Here is a 13,478-nt window from a genome sequence, read left to right on the forward strand (position 1 = left end):
GCTCCTCGAGGCCAAACTTGATTACTGTGCTTAGGGCTAGTGCAAGGGATAGAATATAAGTATTAGACTTAACATATCACGTTCATTTCCTTGTGCCAGACACTGCACTTAGTGTTGTATGTATATTGATTCATTTCATCATCAGCATCCTCATCCTGCTGAGGAAACGGAAAAAAACCCTTTCAGCATCACACATCATAAGTTGTGGAGTGAGCCTCATTTCAGCATGTGTCCTTATCTCTGTTCTACCACCTCTCACTATTAACCATTACTATCTATTGAGTACCTTTTCTGTGCCAGGCATTGAGCTAGAGATTTTATATGGGATATCTCATTTAATCCTCATTGAGAACTCTGGGAGGTAGTTAATGGTCTATTTTACAGTGAAGGAGACAGAAGCTTGTCAGTGGTCTCCTAAAGCAGGATCTGCCTGACTCCAAAACTCATGTTCTTTCCCCTCACCATGTTAGAAAATCTTTTATAACTAATGACCCAACAGATGTTTATTGAACACCTGTTTTTTTGCAAGATATGGCATTAAGAGTTGAATCCTGAGGAGAGCTCTCAGGGTGATGTTGGGAGCCTGAGTTCCAAATTCACCACCACCCTAACTCTTTCTGACCCAGGTCAGGGCTGCTTACTGTCTGAGGGTCACTGTAAAAGGAGTTTGAACCCAATCAGGACTTCTTTTGGAGAATCTGCTTTTGTGGGTCTGGGATAATGCTGTCTGGGTTTGGTGCCTACTGGCTAAATGACCTCCAGTTCTCCTAATTTGAATCTTGATATTAGGATTTAGAGAGAGAAGGTTCTTGTCTCAAGCATGGGGAACTGTGTCTTTTGGTAGAAGAGCAACAGGAAAGAGAGGAGAGATTTCAGAGCCCTTGCAGGAATGGTGGGCTGGGTTCCCTTTGTCACCAACTCACCCCACCCTCCCCAGTGAGGAACCAAAATCACTGTTACCAGTCTCAGAGTATAAGGTAGAATCTTGGTCACCTTACTCATCCAGGCAGGAGGTGCCAGCAGATCAGTCTCCTGTCTAAACATTGGAAGGAAAACAAGGGCACCCAACTTCAGTCTCCCCCCTTTCCCATATAGAACGGAAAAGTGTACAGGGCTTATCACTAAGAGCCCTAATTACTAACCAATAACTAACTAATTTGGGGGAGATGACTTGTCTGCATCTCAGTTTCTACATTTGCCAGATGGAATTATCTCACTATGAAGCCCTCTAGAAGGATTGTCACCCCTAGATGTTCTGGATGCTATTGATTCCCAGGCAGAATCCTCTAACCCTGACCTGTCCTGAGTAGAGATCCCCATTTCTACTTGCTCATGTGCTGTTCCCTGTCTCAAGTACACAGGCCCCTCCCTTTCTATCAGGACCCTGTTCACACCAAGATGACTGAAATGTCACTTGCCCTCCAGTAAGCTGAGTGAAGGGGAAGAGCACCATATGAGACAGTGCTGATAGAGATGAGCATGGGATACTTGGTCAGGGAATCTGTCCCTGGGAAGCAGGGAGTTCAGGTAAGGCTTCCTGTCAGATGATTCCTATGCTAGAGGATGAAAAATGATTATTAGGCAGAGAACAGTGGGAAGAGTATTCAAGCCATGGTAATAACATGAATTTAAAAAGTTGGGGGGGGGGGGCGTATGCATATGGAGGACAAGCAATTTAGTAAACTGCAGCTATGACTTTCACCTGAGGGAACATATGTAGAATTTCTAAGAGAGAATGTTTAGTTTGAGAAGGTATATGATCAAAATTGATTAGTTTATAGGCATAATATTTATTTTAAAATCTCAGATAATGGAGGATATGTAATTTTGATGTTCATCAAACAACTGTATCCAATGTCAAAGAACCATTAAAGGGTTTTAAGCAGAAAATAGCATGATTCAATTTGCTTTTTAAAAAAAAAAAAATTTTATTGAAGAAATGATTTTAATTTTTCCCCCATCAATTTGCTTTTAAAGAAGATCCCTTTGCCAGTCATAGGAGTAGATTAAGAGGGAGAGAGATGGATCCAGGGAGACCAGTGAGGAAGTTACTGAAGGAGAGATATGGAAGGCACCATCTCATCTTCTAATGTCCCATTGAATACCACTTCCTTAAGGAAGCTTTCACCCAACTCTCCAGTCAAATTTGACCTTTTTCTGAACTTATACATCTCACAAAAGGTAGAAATCCCAGGCCATTTCCAGGAGGCAGAACCATGGAGTTGACCAATCATACAACCCCAGAGACAGAAGTTGCTCTCCTCTATCCCCTTTTCAGCTTTTTAATGTTCAAAATAGCTCCCGTTTCCAGTCCCTCTCTTTCCCCAGAGGACCACAACATAATACCGGCACTCACCAATGAATGTGGTAAGAGAGACAATACCCATTTTATATCCTCCTCATCAGGAGTCCAGCAAACCTCCCTTGTATTTCATTCCATTCCATCATACGCAACCTTTCAGGATTATTTCCCCAACGTCCTATTTTCATCATTTCCTCATGCTTAAGAATATCCATGGCTTCCCACTGCTTTATTATACCCTCTGGGTTTCAAGGCTTTCCAGAACCTGGCCCAACCTGGAGACAATGGACTGTGGTGAAAAGAGGACATGCTTGGGAGTTGAGAAGACTGGTGATTAAATTCCAGCTCTGCCATCTATGTGATCTTGAGCTGGCTACTTCATATTTCCTTGATTTGGTTTCATCATCTGTAAAATGAAGATATATAATTCCTACTTCATAAATTTGTTAGGAGGGATTATAGTAGCTCCTGTCTTTAAAGAATTTATTGTCTGGCACTCAGGTGATCAGTGAATCTTTTTTCATTTCCTCAGTTAATATTTGTCCAACAAAGTCTATAATCTTATACAGACTAGAGAAAATAAGCCTTTAAAGGAATTGGAGAGAATATTTCAAATTGGATCAGGAAATTAAGTTGACTACATGAGGAAAGTTTTTGAAGGACATAGATGACCGAGTCAATAGGTGTGATCTTTACACTCCTGTAGGGAGGAGATAGAACTAAATCTGTGACACAAAGTTGCTGGAAGGTGCCAGAGTATCATCCATGAGAGTTCATTAGCACTGGTTTGGTTCTACAGTGGTTTATCAAAGCCTCTTTTGTTTCAGACCCTGTGTATGCCATTAGAGGGCTTGATCCTCAAGGAACATGTGGTTTCATACACAGACATGGAAACCCAAGTACATCACACAGGGATAAATACAGTAAATCCTCACATCATTGTCAATAGGTTCTGCAGCTTTAAGCAAAACAATGTATAAGAAAAATGATTTCCCGTATGCTAATTGATATAAACAAAAGTTAAGTTTCTACAACATCTCATCACCATTATAACAAAATGATATTGAAAAAAAATCGTTATTCAAGGACCTGCTGTACTATGTTATAAATAAGTATGAGGTGCTGTGGAAGCACAAAGGAAGGAGACCGAACCCAGTCTAAGGAGCAAAAGAGACTTCTAGGAACTAGCAACATCTGAATTGAATATTTAAAGATATTCACCAGGAAAGGGAAGGCAGAAAGATGTGTTAGAAGAGAACATTCCAAGCAAAAGGAACAGCATAAGCAAAAGTAGAAAGTTCAAGCAGCCTGATGTGTGGGTGGAACTATAAGCCCTTGAATTGGGCTGATGTACAGGCTAGAGTAAGATGGCAAATGGAGGATGAACCTGAAGAGGTTGACAGGGACCCAATCATGGAGGTTCAATTTATGTTTCAGGATGATTTCTCTGGTGATCCTTAGAATGGGAAGAGACAGAAGCAGGTTAGTGAAGAGGCCAGTGTGAAGGTGGTTGAGAGATTCAAGTCAAGATGCTGAATGTTGATTTCGATAATAAGTATGATAGACATAAAAATGTTTTAAGTGACAAATAACAGAAAACACAAGTCAAGCACGAGACATTGGCTCATGTAATTGAAAAGTCTAGAAGTCTGGATTTTAGGCACAATTTAATCAGAGCTTTCATTTTGATTATCTCAGTTCTGTCCTGTTGTGTGCATGTTGGCTTTGTCTTCAGGACACTTCTTCGTGGTTACAAGATGGCTGCATAGAGCACAATGCTTCTGCTTGTGCTTATTTGCCATCTATACATCCTCTTTGGTGAAGGGCCCATCTTTTGATATTTTTAAGTGGGTTTGTTTTTTTACAATTTAGCTTTGAGAACTTTGTATATACTTTAGCATACAATTTTTTGTTGGATATGCAAATATTTCCTCCCAGTTCGTAGCTTGTCTTTTTATTCTCTTATCAGTATCTTTCACAGAACAACAGTTTTTAATTTTGACAAATTTCAATTTTATCAGTTTTATTTATTTTATGGTTTGTCACGTTTAAGAATTCTTTGACTAACCCTAGATCATGAAAATTTTCTCCTATGTATCTTCTAAAAGTTTTATAGTTTTATGTTTTACATTTAGATAGATCTATCATCCATTTTGAGATAATTTTCATATACTGTGAAAGGTTTAGGTCAAGGGTATTTTTGCCTATGAAATGTTCAATTGTATAAACATCACTTGTTGAAAAAAACTGTCCTTTATTGAATTGCCTTTGCCCTTTTGTCAAAAATCAGGTAATCACCCTTGTATGGGTCTAATTCTGGAATCCCTATTGCATTCCATTGATCTTATGCTTCTATCTTCCACCAATACCACCCTGTTTGATTACTGTAGCCATATAGTAACCCTTGGTATCAAATAGAGTGATTCTTCCCACTTTATTCTTCTTTTTCAAGATTGTTTAGCTATTGTAGGGCCTGTGCCTTTTTCATATAAATTTTAGAATAAGCTTTTCTGTGCCTACACATACCGTGCTGGTATTTTGAAAGGAATTTATATGTCAATTTGAAAATCATTGACATGGGGTTTTTAGATATTTTTAGATTTATATAATATTTAATTGAAGCATAATATACATACAAAGGACACAAACTCTAGACGTGGAGACTGAGGAATTGTCACAAAGTAAACACATTCGATAATCAGTACCCAGTTCAAGAAATATAATGAATAGCACCTAGGGGATTGATTCTTAACACAAAAGAGATAGAAGACGAACTCATGGGCCCACTTGAGATGAAGAGGCCCTTAAAGAGCTGTAGACTAGAAAATAGCCTTCCACTGGCATAGGGACACATGAGGCAACTTGTCTGCCTTGGCCTGGATTTTGGATGGGGGGGCAAACTTTTCTCTTTTATGAATTCTTAACCATGTAACTGAACTTCAAATGAGTCCGTAGTTCAAATCCATACTACTAATGTGGTCCCCAAACCTACAACTTATTGAAATTAACAGAAAAATTGATCTCTCTGGGGCATCTGGCAAAGCAAATACCAAACCTCTCAGTATTAACATGCCTGCAAACCAAACTGAACAGGATTTTTATAGATAAAAACCCGTTGAGCATGAACAAAATACTTCATAATAAGCAAGATTCAGGAAACAACAAACAGGAGGATTAAACCTTCATGAACTTTATCTGAAGTTCAATTCAATAGAAGAATCTAAGAGTTAATAAGTATGATAAAATTGATTAAAGACGTAAAAGAAGAAGTAAACATGAAAGAATAAAACACCATTGAGAAAAAGAACAGGCAATTTTGAAAAAAGAACTAAGTGACATCAGAAGCAGGGCAATGTAAGGGATCGCCTTGATCTTTCCCCTTGAAACTACAAATTGAGCAGCTAATCCAATGGAAGATTCCCAGTCTAACACATAAACACTTTTGAGAGATTGGTGCATCAAAGCATCTGAAAGTGGGCGAATCTGGGAGAATAGGGAAGAAGGGGAGGGAGAAGAGAGGGGACAGAGCCACAGATGCAGGCCCAAGCTAGCTTCAGGACCTAGGGAGAGGGGAGGAATTAGGTTGCAGTAGGCACTCTCTGTAGCCTCCAACATTTCTGCCCAAGTGATCAGCATATACCATGGCAGAACCCACTGAGCAGAGATAGAAAAAGAGGTGCGACAGCTGTGTTCTAGCAGCTGCCATTGACAGACAGAAAACAAAGTCACAGAGCCTGGCTACTTCCCCCCATCCTCCCAGAGCTCACCTCCCCATACCCTGCCAGAACTGGCAGCAGACCCCAGAAGAAACTGCAGCCGCGAGTGTCGGGCTACAGAACAGAGTCTCTGAGCCCTGAGAACTGAGAAGACAACTCCTGAGTGGCAGATGCACACTGCAGCTAATCCCAGTGATGGGTGGAGATACAGAGGCAAGGCAGCTGAGGTCTGCCGGTCGCCATTACTGGAAGGAAAATAAAGCCACAAACACACCAGTGGCCTCTCCCACCCCACCCCAACCCCACTCACCTGGAACCCCTCAGGCAGCACAATACTACATCTGGCTGCTGGGGCAGCACCCAGACACTTCAAGAAGCTCAGAACCCCATCACCCTCCACATCTTCAATGGGGGTGGAGCTCTGGGACTGAGGCGACCTGATCACAGAGGAGAAACAGACTGCCCCAGGGAATAAAGGGCATCTTTCCCTCAGCAGATATCCAGGAGGCCTGGGCGATGAAGGAAGCTTGTGCACCACCTACTGGAAAAAAAATGAACTGCTAAAGATGCATCACTCCTTTTTATTCATTTTGTATCACTTTATTGCTCCAAACAAACACATCTTTTTTTCCCTTTGGAAGACAGAGCGGTCTTAGACCTTTCAGATCCAGGACAGCAGCCAGAGGAGAGCAAGCATGAATGGGGCATGCATGAATCACCAGTGAGCCTCAGAAAACCCTGCCAGGATGCTCCAAAAAAGCCAGCGCTGTGCCGGGGGTAAGGCACTTCAAGATCTCATTTGGTCTGTTATCCTACTCAGGGTTTGAGCAGTCAGGCAAAACAGACTGCTGTAAGGTTTACTTTATAGGCTGTTCACATGGCAATAAATTGTTGGGTTTCCTTCATGTTCCTAAAAGGAAAGCAAACATGTCACAAAGTATACCCTTTCTCACTAACCCCCTATAGGGGATCTTACAAAGACCTGAAGGACTGAAAAGGTCAGAGAAATGCACGGTTTTTCTAGACAATTTCTGATTCTGTGAAGTCAGAAAGTCTTGCAAGTAGCAATTCTCCTTCACGTTAAGGAGAGCAAGCAGTCTGTGAAAGATTTGGGATATCCGTGGGTCTTCCAGCAGCCCCTTGGTGGCCAAGGCCGTTGCCTCATGCAAAACGCAGGAGAGGACAATGGAGGTGACTTCTGCCTGACACACCCCTGACCATCCTGGCATGAACAGCAGAGACCTAACTCCCGAGATCTGTCTTCTGCTCTCCCTGGGACCCCTTGAGGCACAGTGTCCTCAGCACTATCAGAGTGTTGATTCCTTCCCTTGTCCCCAACCTTCTCTTCCTTGCAGATCTTCTTACTGCCCTGGACAGAAGTAGCCGTGTATTTTTCTTCATATTCATTCTTAAGGCTAGATGGCAAGGTAAAGTACTCAGTGGAGAGCCAAATTCTAGATTCCAGGGATGCCATTTCAGCACTCTCAAATAAAGCAAATAGCAAAGAAATAGAAAAGGGACAGAGGGGCAAAAAACCAAAAATATGCATTTGGGCTCAACGAGGAGTTACATACTGCAAATTTAGATTTCAAATGTAGTCTAAACTTCTGACAATAGGGGGTGGGGCAGGGTTAGTAAAAGCCACAAATTGCCTTCGGTACTGGTCCTTATTGTTGTCTCTAGGCCGAAGTAGAGGGTAGCACCTGGCAGCACCCTTCACACTTGCCTCCAACCCAGAAGCCAGCTCTCAAGCCGGCAGTTTCCTTCCCACCGAAGAAAAAGGACTCTGAATGCCATCACCCCTTCCTCACACCACAACCTATCAAAACAAAATATACAATTACACACAAGTCAGACATCTATAAATCAGTAGGAAAAAAAAAATAGGCAGAGATTTACCATTAAAAAACTGCAGTTGAGAAAACGCACACTCAGTTATTCTCAGAAAGTGTCGTGGGAAGAAAAGCTGTGTGCTGGTAAACATGTCTGCACTCAGAACTTGACATGCAGAAGAAAACACTAAGTCCCACCTGAGATTAGAAAGGACAGAGTTTTAGTGTAACAAGCTTCTCGTTAAAATGTCACCGTTCTCACTCAAATTACTTCTAGACTGTCATTGCCTCTCCTGGGCACCGGCCTACTCCATCTACATGGACATGAGCTGCCGGCACTTGCACCTCATCTCCTGGACCTCCTTCTCACAACACCAGTGGGAGCTGCAGTACCCTGTGAGGAAGGACAGGAGCCAGATGACAGTGGACAGACCAATATCTATCAGCAGTGGGTACTTGAAGATGTACAGCACATCTATCTTCACAGCTATAAAGATGAATTTGGAGTAGATCTCAGCCTCCTTCTGCCAGAAACCTGTTGGTGACTTCACCCAGGGAGTCATGGAACAGTAGTTGCCTAAGTCCTGGTCTTCAGAGCCATGCAATTGCAGCAAGAATTTCAGCATGCTCACACACTCCAGGCTAAGGTTGCTCTTCCAGTCCTTCTGGGCTGTGTTCACAATCCCCTTCTGCTGCAGGGAAGACAGAAGGACAGGAGCCTTGTCCAGGCCAAAGGAATGCACCACAAACCAGGACACATCAAAGGCCATGTCATCTGGATCCAATGCTGCTCCTTTGACAGGGATAATGCAAAACAATTTAATCAGATCTCCCCAGATGACCAATCGTATGTCCAAATCCACGGAGACCTGAGTTTTGGAAGTCTATCTCAATAGGATTGGAGAGACCGATTGCTGCTTCTTGCCACAGCCTGCCCCTGACAGGAGACCAGGATGTTACCATGCAGTGGTAGAGCCCTGCATCCGACACCTGAGTCTGGTACATTCAATAGCGAAATTCATCTTGCACTTTCTCTAACACAATACCATCCACCCATAAGGCACCTCTCCAATTCTCCAGCTTCCACAGAATCCCGGTCGAGGGAGATGATGTACTTGGTTTCATTGGGACTGGAGAGGTCCCCAACAGGCTTCTCGGTAGCACGGCAACCTAATATTCTTGGAAGACACTTTGCAAGTCATGTTAAATGTATTTTCTGCAGCAAAGAAAAGCTTTGGCTGCCTTGCCTTCACCACAAGCACAGAATCTTCTGATGCCCAAAATATGTGGACAGATTTAGAGAAGACATCCTTATTCTTCACGCAGCTGTCATTATGCTGTTTAGTCCAGGCGGACACAACACAATAGTAATTGCCTCTGTCTTCCCCTTGTCCGTGCGCTCCTTAGAAAAAATGAAGTCTCCATCCTGGGCCCATTGCTTGTTACGCTCTCTGTACTTCAGGGTCCAGTCCCCATCCATGACTGCAAGAAGCTTGCTGGTCACCATGTCATCACTGTGCTGGTTCATCCTATAGTACAGGAAACTGTGAAATGGAAGCTCGCTTCTGTGTTTTTCATGTCCACTATCTAGCATTCCAGCTCTGTGAGGTGGTCTGAAAACTCGGGGACCTTAGAAGCATTCAGGTACACCTGATGGTCTTGTTCTAGACAGGTCACATTCTCACTGACTGGAACAGACATGGCCTCTGACACCTTGTGCCAGCTCCTGTTGTGCTCTGATGCCCAGAGTGCCACATGGCAAAAATAGTAGCCAGAGTTTTCTCTGCTACCATCTTGAACCAGTAAATGGTAGCAGTGTGCATCCACGTAACTCAAAGCAATGTGAGGGAAGCTGTGCACCAGGGAATCATAGCCCAGCCCTGCCAAAACATGAGGGCCAGGCAGAGTGCTGTTAGGCATCCTGGAGAAGTACCAGGTCACCTCAGGTTGGACATCATCTGCTTGGTCTGTCATGATATTGCAGGTCAGGTCCCGCTCCTTTCCTTCAGCCACAGACACATTCCTGCCCACAGCTGCTTACAGAACCGTTGGCTGGATCACCATGGTGGCCACGTCCACGGCTTTTTCTTGAATTCCTTGCAGTTGCCCTGCTCTTTGATCCACTCACTGACAATGCACCTGTAGGTGCCCTGGTCCTTGGCCCGTACCCAAGACACAGGGAGGCTGTACCGGTTGTTCTCCACTCCACAGTGTCCAAGTGCAAGTCTCCGCTGTGGTAGCACTGCTTGTAGCTGGGCCCCAGGCACAGCCAGCCCTCATGGGTCAGGACGAAGACACTCTGCTGGGTGGAGCGATGCCACAGTTCCAACAGCAGTGCCAGATGAATGTGCAGTGGGCATGCAGTGGAGGCCACACAGTGCAGCTGGAAAGGCTTACCCTGGCACAGGCTCAGGCCTGGGGAGGGCGGTGGACTGGCCGCCATACGCAGGGCGTCGACCAGCACTTTCACTTGCTCTGTATCCTGAGTTGCCCTGGACGGTGGTGTCTGTGCTGGGGTTTGAACATTTGTAATAACCTTGGTCCAAGGGCTGGACATTCTTGATGTGGAGCTTCATGGTGTCGCTGGCTGTTCTCAACAGGATCTCGTCCCTCTGCAGGTGCTCCTGGTACAGCTGGGCTGGGAAGCCCACCTCCCAGGTGCTGGCAAGCTCCACAAAACTGATCCCCAAAGACAAAAAGCTCCAGTCACAGTTTTGCTCACAGGGGCCACCATAGTCACTGACATTGCAGGAGATGACCAATTTGGTGCCCACCACCTGTGCCAGGCTCCCAGTGGGGACTCTAACCACACGCCCATGACAAAGAGCCAACAACAGGAGCACTAGCAGCAGTGGCATGAGTGCCAGGCGCCCCATGCTCACTGGCCAGGAGCGACTCTCCACCTCCACCTCCTTCCCCACCACCTGTTCTCCTGGGACTCCTCCAGCTCTGGCTGCTCCAGGTTCACTTATCCTCCACCTGGGCTGCAGGCCTGCTCCGCTCTCCTCGCCAGCTGAGCAATCCCTGCACTGGGCATACATACACCCTTCACTCCAGTGCGCCCGCTTACCTTCTCCCCCACCCTTCTCCTGCCAGCCGGGCACCAGAGCCACCTCCCCCAAGTGTGCAGCCCTGGCCATTTCTCAAAGGCAAAAGAGAAGTTTTGTGTTTACTTCTACAGGCAATGGAACTAGAGTCAATCCTGACCTAGCAGAAGGAAGTTTTATATTGATGGCAGGTTAAAGCCTTTACTTAGAATGGACTATCCTTTTTAAAATTCTAAGTACTTTGTAAGGACTTTTTAAATATTTGAAAATAAGACCATACTTTAACAAATGAAAGTGATAGGGAACTGTGGCATCAGTGTAAGATGCTGCTGAGAGAGGAGAAAGTATACATTGAAGAATATGTTTAAAGAAAAAAGTGAGGGAAACATTAAAAGATTTTACACTGTAAACACACTAAGTTCACTCTGGAATCTAGGTAGCTGTTGCTATTATTTTTAGTCACTTTAATAGCCAGAGCTGAATCTATGAGCTACAGTAGTTGTACAATAAATTCCCTCTGTGTTTGAGTTAGCCAGCATCAGATTTTGTTGCATGACAACAAGAACCCTGAGTCCTCACAGCATTTTAATTCCTGGTTCTATCGTTTTTGGGGCCCTACACCATCTCACATTTCCTGTAATTATATTGTTCAGATTTGATTGTTTATTGGGTTCAGTGAGCCAATAATTATTTTTGCTTGAGAGAGTTCAAGCTGGGTATCTGCCACTTTATAACTAAAGAATCCTGCCTAATCACCTTGATGAGGAAAGCTCAATGTCCAGCTCTGGGCAGGCCAGCTGAGAGGAGTAGAGAGTACCAGCTTTTTAGTTCATCAGCTGAAACCATGACCTAGAGGTGTTTTCTGGCCCCAGTCCCACCCAATGTACCCAATACCCACTGCCCCAGTTCCCCTGAAGCTGCCCACACTCCACTTCCACACTATACTCAACTCTCAACTGGTCCATTTTATTTCAGCCTCTGGATTTTCAGTCTTTCACCCAGTTATCACCATTCCCCTCAACTTCCATTTGGTTGTATCAAAAGCAACTCAAGATAGTTTAAGGAAAAAGAGAAATTTATTGAGAAGATTCTGAGGTTTCCAAAAGATTCCAAAGAGGAGTTGAGCAACCAGATTCTAGGAAAGGCAGAGACCAGGTAAACACTGGGCAAATCGACAATGTAAATTTGTGCACATTTTTTCCAGGACTCCATAATTAATGCCTTACCTTCCAAGTGCCAGTCTCATCTCTCCATACGAAATTCTAAACTCTGAAAACAGAATCTGATTTTCCTAGCGTGAGCCAGGAGTCCAACCTAGAACAATTAGCAGTGTCTGGGGTGCAGTGCCACCTGACAGGTGGATCCCTGCTGGTGTACCCTCCCCACTGTGGATAAGTAGGGAGCCAGTCTTGGAGAAGAGCAGCAAGCTGTCTTTTGAACTCCATCTCTTTGCTGCCCAGGACACATGTTTACACCGGTCTTCCAAAGTATTAAAAGATACCTTAGCCTGTAACACATACAATCATAATGTACACAACTGCAAGCACATATGCACTTTTTTCAACAGGAGACAGGTCAAACTCAGGTTCCGCTACCTCATGCAGAGGCATCCAGAGGCAGGCCGTGACTTCCTGATGTCCATGATCTCAGATACATCCATTCCTCACTGAGCCTAATTTCAGTCCTGACACTATATTTTGCAAATAATAAGTTTAGACAATGCCAACAATGATGGGGAAAATGAAGAGTAAAGAATTTTAAAAATTATAATAACTCCTATTTTTAAAAGGAGAGAAAATAAAGAAACATGATGAATAATCAAAGTTAGACTCTTCAGTAGCCAAGGCTAAGTCCTTGTGTTAGCAAGTGGTTGGGAAAGTGTGGCTAGAGTTTATGGGTTCATCCTTCAATTGCTCATTCTATATTTACCTTTCGTCCCACCAGCATATCAGCTGATCAGGGTTCTTCTACACGTGGTTTATCAATTAGGGTCAGGTTCAGGTACATAGAACACACAGAAACACAGACTTAAGAAAACAGAAATTCATGTCTATTTCATGGAACAAAAATCTGGAGATAACCACTCTAGGAGGTAGTGATGGCTCTGTGAATGTTACAGGGACTCAACTTCCCTCTGTCTCTAGGTTCTGCCAAACCTAGAGTGTGGCCCTTTTCCTCATGCTGCAAAGTGTCACCTGGAGCTTTAACCAACTTACCAACATTCAACTAACAAGAATGAGGAAGGGTAGAACCGTGTGTTCCCTCCTTTTGAAATAACTTCCTACAAGTACTACATCCTTCTTTATCTCACAGGCTGCAACTTATTCACATATACACAATTTACTATGACAGAAGCTGAGGAATGTGGATACTCTGTGCAATTTTGTAGAAGTATTTTCATTATGTTTTGTACTGGTCTCAGCGTATCAATAACCGATGTTGTGGTTGCACTGGCTCTTTGGTTCTTATTATGATTGCAAGATGCCCTTCAGCAATAACCATCAGGAAACTTTAAAAGATACAGGTTTATTACTTACAAGACCTGGAAATGACACAACACACCTGGGGCCACACAGCGAGG

At 43.8% G+C, this 13,478-nt stretch overlaps 1 pseudogene; it reads right to left on the bottom strand.

Annotated features, from left to right (window-relative positions):
• Positions 1 to 8,155: 8,155 nt before the first annotated feature.
• LOC102882254 lies at positions 8,156 to 10,726 on the bottom strand (annotated as a pseudogene).
• Positions 10,727 to 13,478: the final 2,752 nt, after the last annotated feature.

This window comes from Pteropus alecto, unplaced genomic scaffold, assembly GCF_000325575.1.
Source record: "Pteropus alecto unplaced genomic scaffold, ASM32557v1 scaffold159, whole genome shotgun sequence".
NCBI lineage: Eukaryota > Metazoa > Chordata > Mammalia > Chiroptera > Pteropodidae > Pteropus > Pteropus alecto.